General features: G+C 44.6%; 1 protein-coding gene across 6 annotated transcripts in view; it reads left to right on the plus strand.

Moving 5' to 3' along the window:
* Positions 1-10,958, plus strand: part of LOC147611224 (uncharacterized) — a 216,210-nt gene that overhangs the window by 37,426 nt on the left and 167,826 nt on the right. For 2 of the 6 annotated variants that reach the window (XM_086785283.1, XM_086785281.1), the window contains exon 1: positions 10,410-10,695. The exons of the other annotated variants lie outside the window; for them this stretch is intronic. The gene's annotated coding sequence lies outside the window, so the exon portion shown is untranslated. Of the gene's footprint in view, positions 1-10,409; positions 10,696-10,958 lie in introns of those variants that run through there. 6 annotated transcript variants of the gene reach the window in all.

The following is a 10,958-nucleotide window of genomic DNA, read 5'->3' on the forward strand; positions in this document are numbered from 1 at the left end:
GAAAACGATATGAGCATACCAACATCTTTGTTCACCCGCGTAGGCTAAAGACATAGAGAGTCGAAGTCAGCCAGTAGATGAGGAGCCGTACTCTTGGATCCTGTGTAGATATGTGATCACTTGGAAGCTTGCATCAAGCTGTTTTGGAGGTGCTCCAAACTTGGCTAGAACAAAACGATGTGGAACTGATGGCTTGCTACAAATCCCGTGCAAGCACAAGAATCTGCAATCGCTCTACTCTCGCCCAATTTGCATCTGAAGCCCAGTGCGGGATATAAAATCCTGTAATATACATAGGGGGCCCATCCCTTTGTACTTTTAGCCATAAAAAGCGCTTATATACATCCACTTTGTGTAGCTCAATTGTGCTCTATGGATGCTCCTTATAATAGCAGGCAATTGCCCTCCATCCTCTTTTACCAGAATGCGGTTGCGCATCACATATCCGGGCATGGGGGCTCTGGAGCAATGATGGCTAGACCTCCTTTGCTCTAGGGCTGAATAATGGTCTGCCAAGCCACTCAAGCTAAAACCACACAGGCAGCTCCATTTCAAGATTACAGACAGAAAATTACACAAACTCCAGCACGATCATTTTTTTTCTTTTTCTTTCCTGTTGCTTTTCTCTACTTCCTGCTCAGCATGCATTTGAAAGTACACGACACCCCGACTAGGATCCAGGGCAACTGCATCACTGGATCCCCCCTTGCGGGTTTGTATTAATTGCAAGAAAGATCAATTACAAAGAAATCCTGCCTGTAGCAGCCTGAAGCAGTCCAAAAGCTAGACTAGATTCTTTACAAGAGGTGAGGCTTATCTCAAAACCTCCAAAAATAGTAACTGGCCACATGCTTAAACCTTAGCCTCTAACTGCTAGGTACAAGCCACCTAGCTAGCTACACACACCCACTCTAGAATTCTTTTGCACGCCCTCGGTCACATGGGCCTTGGCAAACTAGTGCGTGGGTCTCGCTCTTTAAGAATCTCTTTTAATTCACCCAGGTACCTGTAACAATACTAATGGCACCATAACAAGCGCACCTTAATTGTTAGCCTTGCATGCATCTTTAAAAATAATAAACTTGACTAATCCTAGTCACAGTGGGCGTCCCCACACACATATATGTGCACATAATAATATATATACTTGGTTGACTCAAGTCAACCCACTTTGACCATGGTCAATCTCTTTGACTGAGGTCAAAGACCTTTGACCGAGATCAATCCTTTTGACCGAAGTCACACCGAGTTTCTGGATGATTTAATATCAATCCCTTGGGCGGGTTCTCCATTAAAACTTTCAGGATTTCTGGACTAAACCACTTGGGTCATTCTTTGCTCTCTGGATTTCTTGGAATTTTAACCACTTGGGTCCAGTGCCCCTTTTTTATTTTTCTCTCCGGATTTCTGGAATCAAACCACTTGGGTCCGGGTCCCATTCCTTGTTCTCTAGATTTCGTGGAATTTAAACCACTTGGGTCCAGTGCCCCACTCTTGGAATCCTCCAAGTCATTTTTAACTTTGACCGAGTCACTTTGACTTTGACCGGGTCACTAGCACATTAAATAGTGCTTCTTGGGAATCCTCCCCTTTTTATACTTAGAATCCTCTAAGTCTTTTGGAATCCTTCGAACTCTTTGACTTTAATTAAATCATTAATTAAAAGTCTAACATGACTTTGACCATTAAAAAGATCCTTTGACTGAAGTGAAACTTAGTCAAAACTTGGTCAATGCTTTATTAATCTTGGGATATCAATAAAATCAATAAATGGTGACATCCCCTCGGCTTCTAATCAGTTGTCCTCAACTGAAAAGCCTCCTTATATATATCCAATAGCTGTGGATGAGTAGACAACATGTCCTCATCCATCCACTTAGCATTCAGAGCAGAATAATTTTTAAATTTTACAAGAAATCTAAATTTCTTTTCGCCCTTGGGCCCCTTATGTACGGTATGGTACACAATCTGCTCAGGTTGGAGGATCTCCTCCAAATCTTCCACCTCTGGTGGGTCTTCCAGAACTAGATCCACTGGTTCTGGTCCTTGGTACTCCTTCAAAAGGCTAATGTGAAATGCATTATGTATTTGCCAATGCGCAGGCAGCTCCAACCTGAAGACAACTTCATTGATCACCTCAGAAATCCTGAAAGGACCATAGTTTCTGAGTGACAACTTAACATACACTTTTTCCTTGCCTTTCTTCTTGCGGAGTCTAGCCTTTTCAAACTTTAGAAGTACCCAATCTCCCTGCTCGAGATCCATCTGTCTTCTATGTTTATCTGCAGCCTTCTTATGCTTCTCTTGAGACCTTTTAATGGCTGTCCGCACCTGAGTAAATGCTGTCTCAAGATCTCTAACATACTCATCTGCTGCAAATATCTCATCTTTTGTCCTGAGGATAGGTGGCAGAATCACCTTCTCATAGATGATCTCAAAGGGTGCTTTTCTTGTGGACGAATGCACTGTATTATTATATGCAAACTCCACTAGCGGGAGATACTTTTCCCACTCTGCTTTCCGCTCAGCCACATAGCATTTCAACATGTCCAATATTGTTGAGTTTGCTATCTCACTCTGACCGTCTGTCTGGGGATGGAATGTAGAGGAAAAATCCAGCTTTGTCCCCATGTTGTCAAACAACGCTCTCCAGAATAGGCTGGTCATTCTGGGGTCACGGTCATTTACAATGGACTTTGGCATCCCATGGTGCTTGAAGATCTGTGCCAAAAAGACTTTTGCCCTATGATCTGCCTTGATTGTCTTCTTGACAGGCAGGAAATGGGCTTGCTTACTGAATGTGTCAATGATGGTCCAGATACCATCATTCCCATTTCTCGTGGTTGGCAATTCAAAAATAAAGTCCATTGCAACACTTTCCCACAGTGCCTGTGGGATCGGTAGAGGCATCAACAGGCCAGGTGTCTTGTGTCTGTCATACTTCACTTTCTGACAGATTAGGCATTCAGTTACATACTAAGTATGTCTTTCCGCATGGCTGGCCAAAAGAAGTACCTCTCTATTGCCTTAGTGGTGGCTGCAATTCCTCGGTGCCTAGCATAAGGCGGTGCATGGCACTCATCAAAAATCTTTTGCCTCATCTCTTGGGTCACACATAAACAGTCATCTTTCATCAGATATCCTTCTTTGACTGAATATTGACTTGAGGACAGTCCTTCCTGCATTTGCTGCCATATTTCCTTAAAATCAGAATTAGTGGCATACTGTTCTCTCATCTTTGCTAAGTCCTGATGATGCGCAATGGTAACATTGTTGATCTGTGGCTTGACAAAGCATCTGCCACTTTATTCTGAGTCCCTGGGGTGGGTATGATCTGAAAATGATACATAGACAGCATATTTGCCCACCTCATATGCTTCTCAGATATCTTGGTCTGAGTAAGGAAATATCTCAGGCTTTGATGATCAGTCCTCACCATAAAATAGATAGTGCTTCCAGGTGGTCAAAGCATGAATTACAGCCAGTAGTTCCTTCTCATAGATTCCTGTTTGCTTCTCAGCATTTTGGAATCTCCGGCTCTCATATGCCACTACATGTCCTTCCTGATGGAGAGCAGCCCCAATGCAATCCCCACATGCATCACAATGCACCTCAAATGACTTATACAAGTGAGGGACCACCAGTATGGGCTCCGTAGTCAACTTTTCCTTCAGTGTAAGAAATGCTGACCTTTGACTTTCTCCCCATTTGAAAACTGAATTCTTCTTTGTTAGATCATGTAATGGTGCTGCAATCTCAGCAAAGTGTCGGATGAACCTTCTGTAATAAGAGCATAGGCCCAAAAAGCTGCGTACTTCATGTACCGTTTTGAGCTCTGGCCATTCCTGTATAGCTCTAATCTTTGCAGGATCCATTCTAATCCCCTCTTTGGAGATTATGTGTCCGAGATAGTGGATTTCTTCCAGGAAAAATTCACTCTTCTTGGAATTTATCAGAAGCTTATGTGCTCGTAGTTCCTGGAACACAACTTTTAAGTGCCTTTTATGCTCTTCTTCCGTCTTAGAGAATACCAAAATGTCATCAAAGAATGTACCAGTGAAGTGCCGGTACTGGCGGAAGATTCTACCTATCATTTTGTTGAATGTGGCTGGGGCATTTGTCAACCCAAAAGGCATAACCAGATACTCATATAACCCAAAGGTAGTGCGAAATGCAGTCTTTGGCACATCCTGTGGCTTGATCCGAATCTGGTGATATCCACTCTTAAGATCAATCCTGCTAAAGATAGTTGCTCCATTCAGCTGATCCAACACATCATCAATCCGGGGTATCGGGAATCTATTCTTGATGGTCATTTTATTCAACGCGCGGTAATCCACGCACATTCTAAATGTACCATCCTTCTTCTGTACCAATAGCACTGGTGAATAGAAGGGCGATGAGCTGGGCTGAATTAGTCCCTTGCTCAACAATTCCTGAATCTGAGTCAGGATCTCCTCTCTCTTAGCTGCGCTCACCCTGTAAGGCGGTCTATTCGGCGGCTCACTACCCTGAATCAGATCTATCCCATGATCATCCGGTCTCTCAGGAGGTAACTCTCTTGGCAGGGCATCAGAAAAACAATCTTGGAATTGATTTAAGAACTGTAATTTCTGATTCTCTGCATTATTTAATTCAATTAAAGAATCTGCTGGCTTGTCCTTTACAAAAATCAAGTACACAGAAACAGCATTCTTTATTGATTTGCCAACGGCCACACTATTTATAAGGGGTATGGTATCTCCCTTTTGCCTGGCTTCCAAATGCATCTCTTTACCCTTATGTACAAATTTCAGGAGTCGGTCAGGATATACAATTTGCACCTGCTTATGGTGAAACCACGGGGTGCCCAGTACAACATCATAGTGTCTGAGGGGTGAGATCAAGAAGTCCTCTTGGTCCACATACTCCTGAATGTGAACCCTCAACTTCCCAATCAAGGGAGTAACTGGTACTGACTCTCCTCGGAAGATTTGTTCTGCATCTAATGCTCTTCCAAGTTCCTCTGCCTTTATTCCTAGTTTCATGGCGAGATCCTGTGATATAAAATTGTGTGTAGCCCTCGAATCAAACAGTATCAAGGCGGGCTGATCACGGATCTTCCCCCATGTCAACAGAAGCTCTCTGGCTGCGGGGTTGGCATTACTACCCAGAATGTCAAGGATTCCACCCACTGCTGTTTTAGACGTCCCTTGTGGCTTTTCTGTCCCTGTTCCCCTCGATGTGGAGGGCCTGTCGGGGCACTTGGCAGCCACATATGCCCTTCTTTGCCGCATCTAAAACACTTACCCTCCTTACGGAAGGTCTCTATCTGCTCAGGCGTCCACTGGCCTTTGCCTCTGAAATCCCTGAGGGGCTTTCTATACCAGCCACCCCTCGGCTTCTGAAAAGGCATCATTCTTTTCTCCCCTCTAGCCTCAGACCTTTTCTGAAATCTCCCTACTTCAAATTTTCTTTTCTTCGGGAGTCCTGCTTGCAGTGACAAAAGTGTGGAAGGATCTTCCATCTGAACAAGGCTGGCCACTGTAGCAGCGTGGATCAAACTCTGGATATCCTTGAAATGCTGCGTATTCACCTAGGTTTGAATTTTCATGTTCAACCCAGCTCTATACTTTTCCAGCTGCATTTTCTTGGATACCCGGTGGAAGGGTAGGACTTGTAAATATTAGTCCCAGAACGTTTGATTATATTCATCCATGGACTCCCCTTCCTCCATGTGCAGACTGTCCCAAGACCTAATCACTTGGTCTCTAAAGGGTTTGGGCAGGAACTGCTTGTGGAATGCCTTCTTAAAGGCCTTCCAGTGCTTGGGTGCGGTACCATCCCGCAACAAAGATTCCCACCAAGCACTCGCTGCCCCAGTTAAGTGCAGGCTAACAGCTCTTAGCTTTGAGGGCTCATAAAAATCTTCCATGCCAAAGGCTGCATCAAATCGTCTGATGAACTGCATAGCCTTCTCTGGCTGGGCATAATGTCCATTAAAAGTTATAAATTTGACAGACTTACTGCCCTCTTTGAAGTCCCTCTGGCTGCATTGTCTGCTGCGTCCTGCTCTCCTGTGAGTGTGACCTTCAGGAGACCTGCTAGGAGAATTGGAGTCTGACTCCCCACTAGTTGTAGAAGACAAGCTACGTGTTCTCCTGCGAGAGCGACGGGACCGTCTACTGCCTTCATCTACTGCCTTCATGGCGTGACGAGGAAGACCTGCAGGAATGCGTGTGATGACTGCGTTCACAGTTTCGTCTCCCTCTTTCTTCCACTGACCTGTCCCTTTCCAAGGGCAAAGCAGGTCCTTCGACAGGAGGACTGACTAAACTTTGGAACAGGGGATCTTGCCTACCCTCTGCCAATTCAGCAAGTAATTTCTTGTACCGTTCTTCTTTACTTCCCTCCTGTCCTACTGGCACGGGTTCCTGTGAAGCCATTGTGCATACATAGTGAAGTGCTTCTGGTGCCTCTTTGTCCACTGCTCTTTTACCTGGATGGTTTCTCAGCAATCTGCAGGCATAAGAATCCTCAGATTCAGAAGTGTACAGGCATACCTTGACTTTGGATTTACTGTTGTCCTTGCATGTCAAATACCCCTGCACAGGCTGTCCCTACAGCTTCAGATCTTCTGAATGAATTGTCCTGGCATTACTTTTTTTTTTTCTCACTCAGATGTTTATCCACAAAGCATATGCTAGTATACCCAATAGCCAAGTGCTGAGTGACTGTCACTTTCTCAACAGAGCAAAAAAAAATTAAATGTCCTGTTGAAACTGCACCTTCAAGGTTGCATCATTTAATTCTTACAGGTCTTGCTGTACCGAAGGAGTGCAATAGTGCTTCTTCAACAATTCACTTTAGTTAATCACTTGCATGCAACTTCAATAGCACACAGTTGAATGCTAAAATCAGTCAGTGCATTTGAACAGAACTCTTGCACAGTTCGACCGACAAGACATTCACACTTCTTCTTTGCATCGTTTTCTGTCAATAGACACGTTCTGTGTATTTCTTGTTGTCGTCAAGCTGTTCGCACTGCTATAACTTATCCAACGACCAAGTGGTTGACACTATTGAATATTATAAGATGCACCATGCAGGCCTGTATCGGGTAGTTCCCCTGTTCACCCTTGATACACACGATCACCTCAGAAGCGCAACGTCAGATTATCGCGATTTTAATTCCCTTTATTATTTATATCTGGTCGCTTTTTCTTCCGTTATCTCAATCAGCTTTTGTAATCACTTCGCAGGTTCCGATCACAAGTTTTTTTTTTCTGCTTAGACACTCCTGTGCGTCGCGATTTCTATTCCTTCACAGGGATTATCTGATATCTGAATTGCAACACGGCAGTCTTTGCATATGCCCCTTCGCGATAGTCTGTTCTTCTCGATTTGGGGAAGAATTCTGTCGCACGTGCCTTAAGCAATGGCACCTAGTCGACTTCGCTCGGTACAGACGTATAATCTATTTTCTTCCTTAGGAAGGTGTCGCGTCTTCAGGGACTCGTCCCCAATTTCTGTCGGGGCCTAAATTTTTCTCAAGATTCCTCAATTCACAGTCGTGGCACATTTACATCCGTCACACAGAGAATTGTTCCCCACTTTCAATTCGGCAGTTTTCTGCACGCTCTATTTCTGAATGAGTCCAGAGCATCTCAAACTTCTCCAAAAGGAATTCTTAGAGAAGACGTCATGGTGATATTCGCCTTAAAGAATTACTCACACACTGTCGCGATTCAGTGTTATGTCAGAATTTTTCGTTTCTGACTGTCGCGATGCTATTTCCTTCTGGGAATTGCTCCTTTTAATATGTCGCGATGCTTCTTTTTTTCAATGCATCTTCAAACCTCTTCGCTCTCAACTTTGTGTGTCAGGCATCTACCCCCTTCACTTGCACGTCGATTATTGCTGTTCCAGGCATCTGCCCCCACAATCACTTCATGATTTTTGACAAAGGCATCCTGCTGAACAACATTTCTGCTCCAATTTGTGTCGATTCCCAAAAAGGGGCTTTTTCTCAGAAATGCTTCTGCACGATAATTGTTCTCAGAGTACTTCCCAAAACCGTTGTGATTCGAGAGAAGCACAGAACTGAGCTCTGATACCACTAAAACCACACAGGCAGCTCCATTTCAAGATTACAGACAGAAAATTACACAACCTGCAGCACGACCATTTTTTTTCTATTTCTTTCATGTTGCTTTTCTCTACTTCTTGCTCAGCATGCATTTGAAAGTACACGACACCCCGACTAGGATCCAGGGCAACTGCATCACTGGATCCCCCCTTGCGGGTTTGTATTAATTGCAAGAAAGATCAATTGCAAAGAAATCCTGCTGTAGCAGCCTGTAGCAGTCCAAAAGCTAGACTAGATTCTGTACAAGAGGTGAGGCTTATCTCAAAACCTCCAAAAATAGTAACTGGTCACATGCTTAAACCTTGGTCTCTAACTGCTAGGTACAAGCCACCTAGCTAGCCACACACACCCACTCTAGAATTCTTTTGTACGCCCTCGGTCACATGGGCCTTGGCAAACTGGTGCGTGGGTCCCTGGTGCGTGGGTCCCGCTCTTGAAGAATCTCTTTTAATTCACCCGGGTACCTGTAACAATACTAATGGCACCATAACAAGCGCACATTAATTGTTAGCCTTGCATGCATCTTTAAAAATAATAAACTTGACTAATCCTAGTCACAGTGGGCGTCCCCACACACATATATGTGCACATAATAATATATATACTTGGTTGACTCAAAGTCAACCCACTTTGACCATGGTCAAACCTCTTTGACTGAGGTCAAAGACCTTTGACCGAGGTCAATCCTTTTGACCGAAGTCACACCGAGTTTTTGGATGATTTAATATCAATCCCTTGGGCCGGTTCCCCATTAAAACTTTCCGGATTTTTGGATTAAACCACTTGGGTCCAGTGCCCCTTTTTATTTTTCTCTCCGGATTTCTGGAATCAAACCACTTGGGTCCGGGTCCCATTCCTTGTTCTCTCGATTTCCTGGAATTTAAACCACTTGGGTCCAGTGCCCCACTCTTGGAATCCTCCAAGTCATTTTTAACTTTGACCGGGTCACTTTGACTTTGACCGGGTCACTAGCACATTAAATAGTGCTTCTTGGGAATCCTCCCCTTTTTATACTTAGAATCCTCTAAGTCTTTCGGAATCCTCCGAACTCTTTGACTTTAATTAAATCATTAATTAAAAGTCAACATGACTTTGACCATTAAAAAGATCCTTTGACTGAAGTCAAAACTTAGTCAATGCTTTATTAATCTTGGGATATCAATAAATGGTGACACAAGCCCTAGTTTCAGTTGTGCCGTCGGTACCCGCCCAAAGAAAGTTGTGGATCAGCCTCCGCAACTGCACCACGCAAGCCCGCAAAAAATACCAGTAGGAGGCCACGTACCAGGCCATAGCCAAAATGACCTAGTTCACCACTAGGGCACATCCTGTTAGAGAAAGCTTGGCACTACTCGAGAATGCACGCTTCCTACGGATGGAGTCAAGGATCAGAAGGAATTGCTAAGCTGGGGTAATGCCAAGGCCCGCCTAGAACCCTAACTACCGGAGAGTTCGCCCCCTGGGGATACACCTTAAGCCTAAGTGGACCCCCCACTATGAGGTAGCACCCGGGTCTGTGAGAAAACGAACTAACTTATGTTAGCTGCTTTTTGCGCTTGATGCGCAACAAAAGGTATCCAAGGCCAATCGTGCCCTCTCGAGCATGCTGTCATCATCTTGCACGTAGAGAGTTGTGTCGTCTGCATATTACAAGTCAAGGAGTTCTGTCACATCTCGAACCAGAAGATGAACTCCTTGTAAACATGTAGTAGGGGCACGGAGGGAGTAGGCCATCGCCTCCGCAAAGAACAAGAAGAGGTAGGGGGCGAGGGCACCTTCCTGTCTAACAGACCGCTCAAGGCTGAAATGCTCCCCCAATCTCCCACTTATGATGACCCTACTGGTGGCAATCCTGTAGAGAGCTGAAACTTCGGAGATCCACTGCACTAGGAAGCCGAGGCGCTATAAAGTACCCTCTAAGAAGGACCAATCCACCCTATCGTAGGCCTTCTAAAAATCAAGGACTGCAAGGAGCTGCCCACGGTGATGTGCCCACTTTGTCTCACCCTCTTTGGTGTGAAGAACCAAACCACCCCTAGTAGGTCACCATCATTATCGCATCCATGTGACTGGGACTTGTGGTGAATCACCTAGTCTCTCCATAATTTAGAAGGGGGATTTTCTCTTGTTTGTGTGAGTGAACATGACTGTCGATGAGACTTTTTATTTTGTGGGGACTATGCCCACCATGCTTATTTCACACTTGATCTTCTCAAACAAGACCGACTTTAAACTCAAATGAGAATAAAGAATTTGTTGACAACCATGCCATTGTCTTCCATGAGATGCCTTCTTGGAACATGAAGTCAAGTATGAGTTAGCTAGGCTATACATGAGTGTATCTAGAACTGATTACTTTGAGTTCTCTGTGCAAAACACTGCAAACAGCTAGCAAAGACCATTCGGGGGAGCTGGCAAGCTCACCTCCCAACCATATATCTAGTAAGGCATCTCCCACTGAGCTTGAGGCTAGGCCAGCACCCAGCTTACATCCTCGCCCAAGCATTTGTCTCCATAACAGTTATTGACCAGATTTGACTGCCACAACAAGTGGCCTCTTCGCTCAGGTAGAATCTCTTTTCACAAAGTCGTGTAGCCCCAGGGCCCTATGATACTTGAATAAAAGACATCACCTTGCTTCTCAATTCACTCTACAAGGTGCTGCAAGTAGGAGGGGTAGCACTGCTCCTTGCACTTTGCTACAAAGAGCTGCAATCAAAACATGGCTGCTCTAGATACCATGATAGAAAAACATAAAACATGAGGTGGTTCTGCTGCAGACCACTTGAAGAAATATGCGGAAGCTTATTGCCCAGATTGTGAGAGAAGC

This window comes from Cibotium barometz, chromosome 48 (genome assembly GCF_041138505.1).
Source record: "Cibotium barometz isolate CiBa-2024 chromosome 48, ASM4113850v1, whole genome shotgun sequence".
NCBI classification, from domain to species: Eukaryota; Viridiplantae; Streptophyta; class Polypodiopsida; order Cyatheales; family Cibotiaceae; genus Cibotium; species Cibotium barometz.